The sequence below is a fragment of the Chiloscyllium plagiosum genome, unplaced genomic scaffold (assembly GCF_037043375.1).
Source record: "Chiloscyllium plagiosum isolate Xiang-an unplaced genomic scaffold, Cpla_swu_hap1 HiC_scaffold_2, whole genome shotgun sequence".
In the NCBI taxonomy this organism is placed as follows: Eukaryota; Metazoa; Chordata; class Chondrichthyes; order Orectolobiformes; family Hemiscylliidae; genus Chiloscyllium; species Chiloscyllium plagiosum.
This window is the reverse complement of record NW_028270140.1, coordinates 37,670,789-37,687,961: the sequence shown is the minus strand read 5'-3', so window position 1 is coordinate 37,687,961 and position 17,173 is coordinate 37,670,789. Positions and strand designations below refer to the sequence as shown.

Sequence of the window (17,173 nt, the reverse complement as noted above, 5' to 3'; positions counted from 1 at the left end):
TCTCTCGCCATGCCGTTTCGAGTGCTTTGCTATCATTCTCGTATAGAACTGTGACATCCACAACTGCGATCTTGTCTTTTCTAAATATGAGAGCTGGCTTCCATAGGGAACTGTCTTTGGCGAACAGCCTTGGCTCCACGTGTCTTGTCCAGCCATACTTACTGACTTGCTTCTGCAACTGTTCGGCGATCTTGTTATGGCGTTTTATTTGAGCAGTTTTCACGAATGGACAGCTTCCTGAGATGTGTGATTTATGGTCTCGTTTGCCATCTCGCACCTTCGGCATAGTTTGTTTCGGTTTGGCCGTCCTCTAGATAATGTGGTTCTTGTTGGGTACAGGTTACGCCGCAAGAGCACGCTGTAAATGAATCTAGAGGATTTTTGCTGTACTCCGGCTTTTGTCCAAGATTAAGAGATCTTGTCATCTCTAAACTACTGGATGCCTGCCCCTTGACATTCCAGCTTTTGACATTTTTTGAATTCCCACTCTCTCCAGCCCGCATATCTATTTGGTGATTTCAGTTCCCGCATTTGCCTGTGAGTGCAGGCATGATGTCGTGGATGGTAGTCATCAGGTCAATTTCCCCTTCACCGCTGCTGCGGCTACTGGGTTGGAAATTTTCCATTTCCTTGAGGACCTTGAGCTCGCGCAGTCCCGCAACTGTCTGTTGCTGTCTCCTTTACATTGAAAGGAGGCCCGAATGACTACATCACTGGACATGTCTAGTGCCTCACGTTTGCGAACGATCATTGATGGGATTTGCACCTCCAGTTTTGGGATGCCTAGACCGCCGTTCCTGTTACTAGCGTATAGTGCTCCGTCTGTGGTGTGAGGTGGTAGGTGTAGGAATTCTTTGGTGGCGTTGCATATTAATTGGTCCAGTTTTGAGTAGCCTGTGACGCTTCTGTCAGGATCAGATGGAAGTACAATCGGGGGATGACATGTATCTTAAAGATCTCCAGCCATTGTCGTGGTCGGAGAGATGCTGCCTGAATCCCTTTAATCCAGGACTTAAGCTTTTCCTGCCACTCCCCTTCCACCATACCTGCCCATGGATCGATCCGGGCACCCAGGTATTTCTGTCTCGCCTGGGGGTATGTAGGCTATGGATTCGTCCCGTAGCTTCCAGTTGGCGAGATGGTTGGGCAAGATGGTTGTACAAGAAGGTTTTCCTTTTGAAAGTGAAATGGAATCCTTTCATCTTCGTTATATTAATACTGAGGCCTGTATGGTCGCAGTAAGCCTGGAGCAGCTTTAGGTTCCTAGCCATACTGGTGTGTGAGTCGCTTAGAAGGGCGATGTCGTCCGCGAAGGCCAAAGTTGAACACTGGCCTCTTCTGTCACCCAGGGGCATGGAGACCCCTGAGTTGGTGCTCTCCAGGGAGCACACCAATGGATCCAAAGCAATGTTAAATAATAGTGGTGAGAGTGGGTCACCTTGTTTTACACCCCTCTCGATAGTTATTGGGGTGGTTAAGTTTCCGTTCCCTTCCACCATTGTAGTGTTGCCAGTGTATAAGTCTGCGATGAGACTTGCAAAGGCTTTAGGTAGTTTCACTCTTTATAAAGATTTGATCAGTAGTTTGTGCCCAATCGAGTCGAACGCTTTTGCTAGATCAACAAAGACGACTGCGAGGTCCCTCCGATTGTACTTTCATCCATTGATGTTTTCGAGGACTACAATGTTTTCATTGCATCCGGGAGTTGCTGCCAGCAATCCCTTTTGCCTGGGGTTTATCTCGACTGTCTCACTTAGACGTTTAGCCATTATATTCGTGAACTGCTGGAGCAGCATTGGACCGATGGTTATTGGTCGCCAGTTATCAATGCTTTTCGAGTGTTCCTTGTCCTCGCACTTAGGAATCAGGACTGTTCGGCTCTTTTTCAGTGAATCTGGGATCTTGCTTGACTTTAGCCATAAGGAGAAGAGGCGGGGTAGACTGGTTTCCTCCTGCTCATGGAGCGTTCGTATGTCCTGTATTTTCAGGCCGTCTGGTCCAGCGGCACTGTTCTCGCCTATTCCCTTGATGGCCGTTTCAACCTCCTCTACCTCGATGGGTTTCATCAAGGCCCCGTCATCGACTTTGCCAGTGTATGGGGCATACTGATTTATGTTTGATTTATTATTTGGTGCTGACAGTTTCTCACGGAAACATGTCTCCAGTTCCTCCTTTGATTGAGGACAAGCGGATGAGGTCGGCGCCCCCATGATCTCGCGAGCTAGTTGGCGCCGGTTGGATTTGTAAAGCTGTTGTGTTACTCAAAACAGCGCCTTACGTGCTGCCCACCGTTTTTTGGCTCCAGTGTTGCTCCCGGGCCTTTTGTCTTTCTTGGCCCGATCTTTTTGGGGCCTCTTGTGTTTGTCCTGCCTTTTCCTGCTATTCATTAGTAGGTCAGTAATACTGTCTACTGGCCCGATTCAGAGGGCGAGCATCTCCGGGTCATTCCTCGCGCTCAGGAGCTCTTCAGCTTGTGTAAGCTAGTCATCAACATCCCGATGTTTTGGGATCGAAGCCGGTGTTTTTCGGCTGGCTCCTTGGCGCTGGGCTTGATCGTCGGAATTCTCCTGGATGCTCTCTGCCTCAGAATCGTGCGAGTCTATACCTGTTGTTGGCTCACTGACTTCGTGACCTCCGTCGGGATGCTTGCCAAGACCCTGCGTTTGTCTGAGATTTGCTTTGGTGTTTTAGTTTTCAGGATGTTACCGATGGACTTGTTTATGAATTTGCATCCAGCAAATCTCACTTCTAATTCCCTCAGGAGTGCCACTTCCTCCTGTGACCATACGCGGTCGCTCCTCCCAGGTTTGCTTTGGACCTTGGGTGCCGGTTTGAGGCATTTCTCGTTTCGTAGAACTGGGTGTCTGTGCCTCTCGTGTTGACCAAGGCCTGATTGTGTTGAAAACCGTTGGTCACACGCACTGCATGCAAAGTCCCCAGTTGGGGGTTGTTTCTTTCCATTGCATTTTGGGTAATGGCAGGCTATTGAGTGGTATTCTCCCGCCTTATCGCAGCATGAACATCTTGTACGAATGTTCTTTATTTCATGCACTTTAGACACATGGGTCTTAAACATGCTCACCGTGGGGAAGAGGGTGTTGCAGTCCTTGCAAAACAGCCCATCAATGGGATAGTGGATGGTTACCGCCGAGGCAGACGTTCTGTCACATACTGGCTCAATGATGACTCCTTCCATGAAGGCCGTTGCATCAGTTGTTTCTTCGCCAGTCTCGTTTATAGTCTTTTCCAAGTCTGTGCCCTGCTTCATATCTCTAACTTTTGTCGTAGAAGGTCTGGGTGGTTATGCTTATTCCCACCTTAGGCTGGGCTGCCCTTACGGTGCCTTCATCAACGTTATCTATGCTGTCCATTACAGGGTGAGCCGGCTCCCTGAGAGGGGTTCACGGTCTCAACTCCGTGTAAGGTAGGAGGTAACGTCTCAAGGTCGCTGTCTCAGTCTGGACCGAGATGGACCTTGTTGCAGATTTTATACAATTACAACCTAATGATTTATCACAGCTCGTGGTTGCGGATGAGGCTGCAGGGAGGTTGTTTTTCTGGGACGCTTCCCAGCCGGACTGCTCCATTAAATATGGAAGACTCATACTGGTTTTTTGAAAGCAGGTCTGTCTCGACCACAGCCGTCTCATACTTTTTCTGGTCGTTTGGTCACCCGACATCCAGGAATGTTGGGCTTACTGGTGAGGCCAGCGGGGAGACATGACACAAACTGTGCGCCAAAAATACGTGACAATGTCACAGTCGGCAACTATACCCTCCGAAAGAGAGTCATAGTTACTCAGAAAGAGAGTCATAGTGTTATTGAAACCTACTCCATCTATCAAGTGGAACTTCCATCTTCAAATTTTCAATTGTTTTCTCTTCCCAGAAGTATCAGCTGATCTATTATCCAGTGGAGTATTAATTAATCTTTTTTAAAAAAAATTGCATGGTAGCCTATTCTTATCAAATCCAGCATAATTCCAATCAAACTCTGAATTAGTTATCCTTCAGTTGAATGCTGCCAATTGCTCTCTAAATCAGTGATCAAAATATTGAAGGTCAGTTAGCTTAGCAAGCTTGACAGCTGCCTTGCAGTAATACCAACAGCGTGGATTCAATTCCCACCCTCGCTGAGGTTACCATGAAGGACACTCCTTTCAACATCTCACCTCACCTAAGGCATGGTGACCCTCCAGTTTAGCCACTACTAATCTGTCTCAGCAGAGTAGCACTATGGTCCATTGCACTGTGGTGACTTCACCATAAATTTGTTATTGGGGTCTGCAGACCACGTTCAAACAAATGTTTGAATTTATGCCTGAAATTAATATTGACATTTATTTTTGCAACCAATGGTGTTTGTAATTGAGTTCTGTCATATGGCTTTGTCAGACTGATCCTGTGTTTTGTGTTCTCGCTCGTACTCATACTCTGTAGATCAATCCACAGCAGGTGGACTACAGTGTTTCCAAAAGGCAGCTCACTACCTTCTCTGACGGCCTCGTTGCCTTAATGTTGGCTAGCCAGTGAGGCCCACATCCCACAAGCAAATTAATAAAATACTAATCGAGATCACCAGTGTATAAAGGGATTATCTTCTCTTTCCTTGTGCTGAGTACCTGGCCATTGAATTTTCTTAAACTGCAATCTTGGAAGGAGGAGGCCACCTGAGATTTTCTAAGGTGGAACTGGTCATCCTGGGAACCGATGCAGTGGAGGCGGAGGAATTGGGACTAAGGGATGTGTGTTTACACAAGATAGAATGGGAAGAGGTGTGTGCAAGGTAGCTTTGACAGTCTGGTTTGTAGTACATATCTGTGATTAATTAGTCACCAGAGATGGAGAGGTCCAGGAAGAGGAGGGGGTATTTGAGGTCTGGGTGAAAGATGTTGAAGTTGATAAACTATTCAATCACCACAGGGGAGCACAAGGTAGCACTGATACAGTCATTGATGGAGCTTTCAAACTGTGCTCGACCCCCATTTTTATTTTTTAAATATCTGTGTAAAAATAAGATTCTTCATGTCCAGCCTCTGCTCATGACCTAAACACAATTCTTATTGCTGTTCCTCTGCTATATACTGTAAAGGAAACAGGGTAGCACCCAGCCAAGATCTTGTTACACATTTCACATCTTGGATGTATACTGAGAAGACTCTAGTTGTCATGTGTGTGACATTTATTCACAATGCTTTAATATGTCCTCTCCACACTTCAGTGCCCTTGACAGCTTTGTTCAGTTTCCCCAAGTCCATACCCAGGTTAACAAATCGAGCATAATCAGCATTGGTAGTAAACAGGTTCTTGTTCTTAAACACAGAATAACTGGACAGAACACATCCTCTCATTCTTATTTGACATGATGTAGCTGTTAAATATCATCCTAATTGCCCTTACGATGATATAGAGCTGCCATCTTGAATGCCGCTGAGTTGTGAGGGTTTTATGATACAGGTGATAGTGTCCTTACTTCTAAGTGAGGAAGCCTGGGTTCAAGTCCTACCTGCCCAAGAAGTATGCACTAGTATGTCTGAACACAAAATCTATAACTGGGTCTATTGTTGGACCACTTCAGAGGCCATTTCAAGATTAACCACATCTTGGTTCCAAGTCTGAAACCCCATATTGTCCCCCTCTGCATCAGCATGACACACCAAGAGTAAAGGAAGTCAGAGATGTATAAATACAAGAGACAGATGGCAAGCAATTATGTGAGACAGACTTGAAAGTGGAACCAACAGAGAAAGGACGAGTGAAACATTCTGTGAAACATAGTGGTGTTGTGATAATGTTGTTAGTGAGGCCTAGACATAGCAACTGGTGGAATTTAAATTCAAATCAATATAATATCAGATTTGAAAGCTAGTCTCTGAATCAAAAACTGAAAAACTATTTTTTAATATAACAAAGGTGTGGTACATTAATGCTCTAAGGAGGGAACTTGGTCACCCTTAACTAACCTGGCCTGTGCGTGACTCTAGACTCAATGCAGGTGACTCGAAACTGCCCTCAAAGGACAGACCAAGCCATCACATTCAAGAGCAATTAGCATTGGGCAACGAATGTTCTTTTTACCAATAACACTGGAAATGCAAATTTGATGACTTTTACAAAGAACAGACAACTTCTCTCTTTTTCATTTAATAATGCATGCATATTGAAGACTAAATCACAAACTTATCATGGGAGAAAGTGAGGTGTAGCTATGAAGGCAGGACAACAAAAAAAACTGGAAATAGACACACAGAAATACCACGATTCTGAGGTTGTGTACAGTAGGGGCAGACAATTACAGGAAGAGGTGCACTTTATTTCCTGTTCAGGCAGCATTGAGGGAGGAGAACCAGTAATTTTTTTTGGAGAGTAAACCTATCATCCCTGGAAATCTCTCAAACATCCTAATTCTCAATGTGTTGAAAAGGAAATTTAAATAATTGAATGAACTTGGTAAATGCAGAAATAGAACCAACTATCATCTGACCAGAGAACTTCAGATGTACTCACACTTTGGACAAAGCATGACATAAAATTACATGGAACATCCCAGACAAAATGACCATTCAGCCATGCAGTGTTTTGGCTCCACTTGGACTTACTCCTTATCACACTTTTTTTTTCTTCTTTTTTTTTTCTTTTTTTTTCCCCAATCTGATCAATGGCTTCCCCTTCAAATCAGTTATGCAATTCATTTCACCAATTTGCCTGTGGTAGTGACTTCTGCATTTTAATCACTGTAAAGATGTTTCTCCTGAATTTCTGACATGGTTTATCAATGTTACTTATTTTGACAGCTTCTGGTGTAGACACAGACAGACATCCTTTCAGGATCGTGAAAAGATGTCTGAGATTGGCATTGTAAGACCTGGTCAGAATGATGGCCTGGATCATTTCCCTGTCGATCACACCTGGACTGCTGTAATAACAACTGGGATTGATTTTATGATGTTATCGAGTCAGAGATGTACAGCATGGAAACAGACCCTTCAGTCCAACCCGTCCATGCAGACCAAATATCCCAACCCAATCTAGTCCCACCTGCCAGCACCCAGCCCATATCCCTCCAAATGCTTCCTATTCATATACCCATCCAAATGCCTCTTTAAATGTTGCAATTGTACCAGCCTCCACCACTTCCTCTGGCAGTTCATTCCATACGCTTCAGTGTGTGAAAATGTTGCCCGTAGGTCTCTATATTCTTTCCCCTCTCACCCCAAACCATATTTCCTCTAGTTCTGTACTCCCCGATCCCAGGGAAAAGACTTTGCTTATTTATCCCTCATAATTTTGTAAACCTCTAGAAGGTCACCCCTCAGCCTCCACTCCAGGCAAAACAGTCCCAGGCTGTGAAGCCTCTCCCTAATAGCTCAAATCCTCCAACCTTGGCAACATCCTTGTAAACCTTTTCTGAATCCTCAAAATTCACATCTTTCCAATAGGAAGGAGACCAGAATTGCACACAATATTCCAACAGTGGCCTAACCAATGACCTGTACAGCCGCAATATGACCTCCCAACTCCTGTACTCAATACTTTGACCAATAAAGGAAAGCATACCAAACGTCGCCTTCACTATCCTATCTACTTGCGACTCCACTTTCAACGAGCTATGAACCTGCACTCCAAGGTCTCTTTGTTCAGCAACACTCCCTAAGACCTTACCATTTACTGTATAAGTCCTGCGAAGATTTGCTTTCCCAAAATGCAGCCCCACGCATTTATGTGAATTAAACTCCATCTGCCACTTCTCAGCACATTGGCCCATCTGGTCAAGATCCTGTTGTAATCTGAGGGTAACCCTCTTCGCTGTCCACGACACCACCTCCAATTTTGGTGTCATCTGCAAACTTATAAACTGTACCTCTTATGCTCGCATCCAGATCATTTATGTAAATGACAAAAAGTGTTTCCACAGTATAATGTGGATAATGATCTATTGATTTTTGACTCTCGAGGCTATCTGTTTTAGCAAGGTGCCATACTTTGCTGTAATATGTAGATCATAAGAACACATACAAAATGAGCAGGCTCTCCAACTCACTTGGCCATCAATCACATTGTGCCCAGTCTGATTATGACCTGAATTCCACTTTCCAGCCTAACCCCACACCCTCTAGCTTCCTCCCCCCGCCCCCCCTTCAGCCAACTGCCATCATCTATCACTATCCCAGAGAATGCAAGCAACTATTCTGATTGAGTTGAATATAATTTGGGCGGCAGTGGTGGGGATGAACATATGAAACTGCAGGTGCTGGAAAGCTGAAATAAAAACAGAAAATGTTGCAGACACTCAGCATCTGTGGAGACAGAAGTAGAGCTAACATTTTTGAGGCATTGGGTTAACATCAAGTCCAATATGATTTCTTCAGGACTGACGTGTATTCCCATTTGCCGAATTCTCTCATTACTCCGGTTGCTGCCAGGCCTGCTGAGTATTTCCCGCACTTCGTTTTTATTACAAAAATTTTTGCAGGATATTAACCATTTCATTATGGAATAATGGAAGCAGATTTAATAAATTTCAAGAGAACTGGATAATTACTTTTTTAAACCTACCCTCTTTCTCCCCCCCCCCCCAAAGTAATGATTTCCCAACATTGTTAAAGGGCTGGCACAGATGGGACAGGTCAAATCGCTTTCCTTGCTCCTCTATCTACTTTCCTTATTTCCTTTTGCTCTCTTTGCAGCATAATTCACATCCAAGGGACACTTTTACTCACTCACTCAGGATGAGGGCATCACTGGCTCGGCAGGCATTTATTGCCTATCCCAGAGGGCAGTTAAGAGTCAACCACATTGCTGTGGGTCTGGAGTCGCATGTAGTCCAGGATGGCACTTTTCCCACTCCAAAGGACATTAGTGAACCAGATGGGTTTTCCCAACAGTTGACAATGAATTCATGGTCATTAGCCTCTTAATTCCAGATTTTTTAAAAACTGAATTCAAATTTCACCACCTGCCATGGTGAGATTCGAATCCTAGTCCCCAGAACATGACCTGGACCTCAGGATTAACAATCCAGTGATAATACCATTAGGTCATTGTCTCCCCTTAAACTCGACTCCCAGGCGAGGTCAACAATCCAGCTAGTACTTCAACCTTAAGGGAAGTGGCAATTTTAACTCTGGATGACAATTTATTGGGTGATAACAGTTTGGGGAAAAGTATATAACAAGCTGATCCAATGTCGCTATTTTCATACTATTGCCCCAAGTCAGAATTACTCTGCTCCCTCCCTGCTACATGTGGCTGTCTTGTGCTGCCTTGGTTCAGAGGCCCTGCCTCTAGGCCAGAAAACTCCCCAGGTTTGAATCCCAGCCCTCTACTTATGAGTCATAGAGATGTACAGTTCTGAAAGAGACTTTTCGGTCCAACTCATCAACACCAACCAGATATCCTAACCTAATCTAATCCCATTTGCCAACACTTGCCCATATCCCTCTGAATCCTTCCCATTCATATACCCATCCAGATGCTTTTTAAATGTTGCAACTTACCAGTCTCCACCACTTCCTCTAGCAGTTCATTCCATACCGGCAACACCCTCTGTATGAAAAAGTTGCCCTTCAGTCCCTTTTGTAAATCTATGCCCTCCTTGTTCTGGACTCCCCCTCTCCAGGGCAAAGAGTTTGCCTATTTACCCTATCCATGGCCCTCATGAGGTTATAAACCTCTAAGGTCACCCCTCAGCTTCTGACACTCCCAGGGAAAACAGTGCCAGCCTATTCAGCTTCTCCCTGTAGCTCCAATCCTCCAACCCTGGCAACATCCTTGGAAAGGATATGTTCAGAACCTGGTCAACCCTGACTGATTATCGATGGTCACCTTTTTCCTACATGCCTGCAGAATGTGGTCAGGGTAGCAGAGATTCCATGCTTGATGAGTAGTGCTCCCTAAACGATAACCTCTGGCTTCAGATTGTTCCTGGAAAAGCAGAACACATGCATAAGCATAGCTTCACCTGGCTCATGTGATTCTACAGATGCAGGAAATTGTGGAGGTTTTTACTACATCCTCTTTCGATCCATTCCTCTGTGGCTTGCATTCACCTTTTTTAGCCTTGTGCTGTCATCCTTTTCATCACTGAAACACTACTGCCTTTCCACCCTTCAATGACTTTCCTCCTCTTTCTCTCTGACTCCCCATCCCCTCATTGTTGGCTCAAATACAGTTTTTTTTTTTTAAGTCCTCTAACATCTCCCACTTCTGACATGAGGCCACTGACCTCTGCATCTGTTTCTCTACCCGCTGGGTGCAGAGTGTTTCCAATATTTTCATGTGTTTCTGTATCTCTGGGCAAAGGAGGGAAATTAAAAAAAAAAAACCAAATGAGCCAGAGTTCCTTCTCCCAAATGTACTGTCATGGCCTCTGCCCCAAGAGATCAAGTGGGACATATCCCCATTGTGACTGAACCACATAAGCATGCATGAGCTGTAATCCAGGATAAGTCAGATACTAGAAAGAGAAATTTAGAACTGAGATTTTTTAAAAGGTAAACATTTCCATTGGGTTGGGATATCTGGTAAGCATCGGCAAGTTGGACTAAAAGGGTCCGTTTCCGTGCTGTACATCTGTGACTCTCTCATTCTAAGTCCATGTAAAAAAAAAATGAATGGCACCATTGAGAAGGATCAGGAATGCTATCCCTGGTATCCTGGATAAATTGTAACTTTCAGATAACATGAGTTACCAGGAACTATTTATAAACAACATGATACTGTGAAAAGCAATATGGCAAATCATTAGGTAATCTATTTTTAGTGATGACATTTGAGGGGAGGAGCATTGACCAGGAACACCAGAGAAATACAGTACCCTTGCTCAAAATGAGTGTCCTTGGATGTTTTTCAGTCCCAATGGACAGACCGGGCCTCAGTGTAATATCTCATCAATGTGTCCGTACTTCTGATCGTGCAGTCCTCCCTCAGAACTGCACCGGCTGTATCAACCCAGACTCTAGACTAGGATTTGGAAGATAAATTTAAAGGAGAACAAATGCCTACAATTATAGACTGAGAAGGGGAACTTTCTGAATTAAAGTGGAATTAAATAGCAGAACCACTGATTTTGAAAAGCATTTTTTACAAATGTGATATCAAGTTAACTAAAGTTGTTTTTGTTTGATTTAGATGCATTATCCAATGCACTACTGAGATGGCAAGATCAGATATGCAGCAAATTTCAACCTAAAGCTTCAAGGATTTCGAATCCTTCTGCTTTTTCAGGTTTAGCTGGGTTCTAAAAATGGATTTGAAGATTCTTTTGGGCTTGGAAGTGGAAACATACTCTGTTTGCTGTCTTCACAACTGGTATCACAGCTTTGTGGAGAGAAATACATAAAGTTGTGTAACTCATTTTTAAAATTTGAAAATATCATTAGGAAAATTATTCCACTCACCCGTTTTTCGTTATGTCACTTCCATCCTGGTAGGCAGGATATTTATCTCTGATTCAGAAGGTTTTGTGTTCAAGTCCTTGCCCCCGAGATTTGAGCAAAAGCGCAATGCTAGGAGGACACTGCATTGTTGATGGTAGCATCTTTTAGGTAAAATATTGAATCGAATTAGCCCTTGCAGCTGGCTGGAGCCATATTTTTTTAAAACTGGAATTGTATCTCTGGTCCCCTATGTGCCACTCTGAAGACACATTATCTCTTTTATGGGTATCTCTTTCTTCTTTTATGGGATCTTGCTGTTCACAAACTGGTTGTATTGGATTTTACAATAGTAACCACATTAAAATGTATGCCTTTAAAGCAATTTGGGACTTCCAAGGTAATGAAGCAAGCTATATAAGTTCAAATCTTTGATTTTATTTAATTTCCATATCTGGGGTTGTTTAACTAACTCAGCTGGCTAGCAGCTAATTTGTAATGTAAAGTTATGCCAACAGTGCGGGTTTAATTCCTGTACCAGTTACCATTAAAGTCCCTCCTTCTCTACCTCTCCCCTCACCTGAAGCATGGTGACCCTCTGGTTAAACCAACACCAGTAAGCTTTGAGAGACTGCTCCTCTGAGACTATGGCAATTTTACCTTTATTTACCATGAGTGATATTCAGACTATTAATCTTTATTTCTCTAAATTTGCCTTTTTTACAAGTACAGCATTCTCCAAATTTACTATCTTCACAAGTACAGCATTCTATTGTGAATACTAAAATTACATACACAGTAAGGAAATGTTTTAAACTGATTTAATAAAGACAGTGGTTGTCTCTGTGTGGGTGTTTAAAAACAACTAACCTGATGATTTAATTTAAGTTAAAATTCTCATTGTACTGGATCTAAAGGCAACTTCTGCAGTCAAATGCAACCTATTCCAGGGCTCAGCTCCCAGATTGATTAGCAGGGATCTCATTTAATTATACACAGCAGTACATTCAATTAAGAGAAGTTAATTTAGCTATCAGCTCCCAATATGAAGCATAGGAGCTGCAAGTCTACAGGTCAAGACTTAAAAGTTGTAGCAAATTTCTTTCCTTGTGGACTTTACAGCTGGCAATTACCCTAATAAATAGTTGAGCTTCATTAGCTTCCAGTCTTGGTAATATTTTTAAAGGTTGTTACTAATTAGGAAGTTAGGGAGTCCTGGGGAATTGTTAACTGAAGAAGCTTGTCTGACATTTAATAAAGCAGTGCAATAAACTACAAGGAAGGCCATTGAAGCGAGCAGAATAACTGGATTTGAGATGGAATTGGACAGCAGTAAGAGGTAAATGTTTGAACAAAAGGGTAGGCCGTGCGTTGAATTACAAATGGGCATAGTGACAATTCATGTTCCTCAACATTACCCAATTATGTCTGAATTTATGACTGCCATTTTTCATATGGATATCTTCAGTTAGAATTAATACATTTGCACTTTGGAGACAGAAGGGTCCTTCAAACAAGTTATTTGATATTTAAATCAGGTTGTGGACATGTATTCACTGCAGTTTTGATTAACAGCCTTCAAACGCCAAGAGATAACACTTGTTAATATCCTTCCCCCCCGATTTTAAAGATTAAAATGCTTCAAGTCAAATCCCTGGAGGATGGTGGGGACCTTGGTAAAGAACACATTTTTCTGATGACTGAAGAGAGAGGCTCTTCCAAAAGTGCATATAAAATGGTTCTTAGGTATAATTTTGGGTTCAGATTTTGTGTTGGTGGCTGTTCCCAAATTGCTATAAACCACTGATCAATATGGTAGCATTTATCAGCCAAAGGTGTTGTCACCGTTTCACTACTTCCAACTAATAGCTGCTAAGCATGAAAATCAATATCTCAGTTCTTCATGTAACACTAGCAAGCATCCTTGAAGGGACCTTTTAGGCATTCTAATAGTCTCCTGACACTAGCTACCTCAGAATGGATGTCATCCATCTTGCAGACATGAGCCAGAAAAGTGACCGCTGTTTATGCATTTTAAGTGGACTGCCACACTTGTGATGTGTCCTTCCATGAGCTACCCAGAATGTGCAGCAAACAATGAAGATAAACTTTTGATGTTCCTTCCTTGGTAGCAGTTTGGAAAAATGAATGACATTTACAGTCACTTGTGGGCATGCCTGAGAGCCAGAAATTAACAGGTTCAAGTCCCCTTCGGGCTTAAACACAATGGCTGGGGATTGTGATCAGTTGCGAAGAAAGGGGGTTGCTGACCACAAGGAAGAGCCTTTGAGGTCGAGCAATCTATGATGAGAACTTTGTATTGACTTTGAGATCACTCCTTTATAATACAATCAAAGCAGCTTATTACATTGGGGGAAAAAAAGGATTTTCACAAACATCCATCCAGCCAGCAAACAAAAGAATGCAAGATCATTTTATTTTCCTGCAAGGATCAGATTAAAGTTTGGGGCACAATGTGAGGTGATCTTAGCTTAAATATCATTAAAGATATTTATGCAAATATTTGGTTTTTTAAAACCCAAATCATCATGTAGACTTTACTAATATGCCACTGAAAATCTATTTCAATATTTGTTCTTCCGTTTAATCACCTTTAATTTCATACTAACCATCCTGACTTGGAAATATATATCTCCATATCTTCAGTGCTGCTGGGTCAAAATGCTGGAATTCTCTCTCTAATGGCATTGAGTCTAGCTACAGCAGCAGTTGTTCAAGATGGATGCTGACCACCCCCTTCTCACTGCCAAGTAGAATGGGCAACAAATGCTGGTCCAGCCAGCAATGCTCACATCCTATGAGTCAATTTTAAAATTGATGTTCAAAACCAGTTATTCCTGATTGAATCAAAGTGTTGAGGGCACAAGTTGAGATTCATGCTAATTTCAATGATTGTTGGTTCTGAAGGATCCTCGTCCTGGGTGACCGATCCCAACTTCAGGAACTTTTATACTGATCTAAGGTCCACTTTCGGAGAACTAGTGACAGCAAAAGTGGACAGTTTGCCACCAACCAACCCCACCACCCAGCAAAGTCTGGCTCTCAAACAGATCATTGTGTGCTACTGAGGGAGTGCTGCAGTGTCAGAGGTGCCATGGAACTGAACCTTCCCTCTCTGGGTATTGTAAATGGCCCTAATGTTATAGTTCAAACAAGAGCAGGGAATTCTCCCTCGTCTCCTGACCAATAGTTATCCCTCAACCAACATTTCTCTAAACAAATCTCTTCCTTTTTCTCATTGCTGTTTGTGCATGCTAATTGACTACTGCATTCCTATGAGACTTTGCTTATTTGTTTGTTGCAAAGCACTTTACAATACCCTGAGGCAATTTACATAAATGTACACCTTTTGCCTTTTTAAAGATGAATAGCCTGCATTAGTGTTAAGCTGCTTAGTTGTTAGTTCACATGGACATGTACACATGCTCACACAGCCAATATGGGGTACTGGAGTGAATAGTAAAGGATCCCACACTCTGATATTTGCTGGGGAATTTGTTGAGTGAAGTATAGTGTCAGTATGTCAGCTCACCTTTTAAGAGACATGTTCTTGACATCATCACTGCATCACAGCATGTGACCTGAGGATACAGGTCTCATCAGCGTCTTGTCTCTGATCACTTGAGGCAAATGCTGGAAGTCCAGAGTCTGACTTCAGGACTGACCAAGGGTTTCAGTCCAAAATATTGACTTTCCTGCTCTTCGGAGGCTGTCTGACCTGCTGTGCTTTTCCAGCCTCCCAACAATCTCCTAGGATTTGACTTTGAAGTTAGGTATAAGCTAGGCACCAGGTGGTTATGTCTAACAGTCAGTCTGTGTGGGTTGGGTAATCTGCTAAGATAATTCTCTGATGTTTCTGACCCTGAAGAGAGTGAGGTTATCACGGCTGATTTGTTATTCTGTGGCCAGAGCCAGTATCCACAGTTGCAATTGACAACTGCTGAAAGTAAGCGACGACAACCAAAGTTGCAAAAAATTATTATCTAGGGATGGCCTGACACCATTACAGTACCTAAGAGCATTTGTTCATTTTGGCATAACAAAGGCGAACTTCGTATATCACAAGTCAATTTCAACGGCAAACATGTTCTAACATCAAAAGCATATGCCAAGATATCACAATGTTATGACAGCGATACATGGGTTTGAATGCATAAGGTGACTAGTACTGAATCTGTATTCTGTCAACGACTGGATCAGAACATTCAACAACTTGTGAGTGCATGTGAAGCATTCCAAATGTATCAACCCCAGAAAGGGAAGGAGTTTCTGCAACCACATGATATTTTATCCACTCCACGGACAAAAGAAACAACAATTACAGGAGACAGGGAAGACTATATCCTTTATAATCAATTACTCCCCTGTATTTCCTATTGCTTGACTTAGCAACACATCAAGTGTGACTGTCACTGACAGGCTGAGTAGTACTTTCAGTTTATTCACTATTCCAAAACAGTGTGTTTGACATTGGACTGAAGTGCACTGGCCTAGACATTTCAAGAAGTACTAATTGAGGAGTGATCCTGTTACATCATCCCTTTATCCATGTTTGTGGACTTGTTGCGGGGGGCACGGTGGCTCAGTGGTTAGCACTGCTGGCTCACAGCACCAGGATCCCAGGTTCAATTCCAACCTCAGCTGACTGTGCAAACTCCATACAGACACACATTCTCCCCGTGTCTGTGTGGGTTTCCTCCAGGTGCTCCAGTTTCCACCCGCAGTCCAAAGATGTGCAGGTCAGGTAAACTGACCATGCTAAATTGCCTGTAGTGTTAGGTGCCATTAGTCAGGGGTAAATGTAGGGGAATGGGTCTGGGTGGGTTACTCTTTGGAGGGTCAGTGTGGACTTGTTGGGCTGAAGGGTCTGTTTCCACACTGTATGTAATGTGAAAGAAAAGATAGTAGAAAATATGGTACTTATTATCAAATCAGTAATTTTTAATTGTCAAACAACAAAGCAAGATTTTCACACTGCCTTGTTGCAATAAAGAGATTACAATCCTTGGCACCCCTAATGATTGGAAGGTTAATGTGAAGAGCCTTGAACAGTAAACAACTATTTTAACCATTCTGAACCCTAAGACAGCCTTCCTTAAAAGATAGAAAAATGAAATTCAGAGATGGAATAAGTAGGTAGAGAACTACCACAACTATCCACAAAGCAAAGTTAGAAATACAAAAACTATTAGATACCTGCAAAAGTCTCCAGTATGCTCAAAATGTACAAGTCATTACTGCTACATTGCAAAGGAAGAGAAATAAACTGAGATCAATGAATGACATGTACAGAGTGAGGAAGAACACTCCAATCCATGTGTGACACTAACCAGCAAAACAATTAAGCTGTCAATCAAGGGCAAGAGATACAAAATGTACCTCTCCAGAAATACAGTGAATCACCAGTTAGGATGAGCCATTAAACCTCAATCATTAACTTTCAATTTTGAACTGTTCGTCTTGTAAACTTTGTTTTATTTGTTTTACAATTAATCAATTGATGACACATACCTATGTGCAACAACATATATCTGTTTGTTTGGCATAATTTTCTTTATCTTTTGAGAAAAGGGATGTTGTGATCTGTTGACGACATACTCACACCAAGTGAAGTGGGCAAAACCTTGTTTGCATGAATCAGGATGAGATCCTCAGCTATCAGCTGTGTAGCTTGCTGCTCACTGCATCTCAAATATTGGTTATCTATTCCTCTGTCCTCTCTCTTTAATTTCCTCTTATACACAGTCCTGGCTCAAATAGTGCTCATTTCAGTTCTA

At 42.6% G+C, this 17,173-nt stretch overlaps 1 protein-coding gene and 1 pseudogene across 3 annotated transcripts in view; both read right to left on the bottom strand.

Annotated features, from left to right (window-relative positions):
- Positions 1-17,173, bottom strand: part of plppr1 (phospholipid phosphatase related 1) — a 119,130-nt gene that overhangs the window by 62,922 nt on the left and 39,035 nt on the right. The gene's annotated exons all lie outside the window — the stretch shown is intronic.
- Positions 1,656-3,268, bottom strand: LOC148151861 (uncharacterized; annotated as a pseudogene).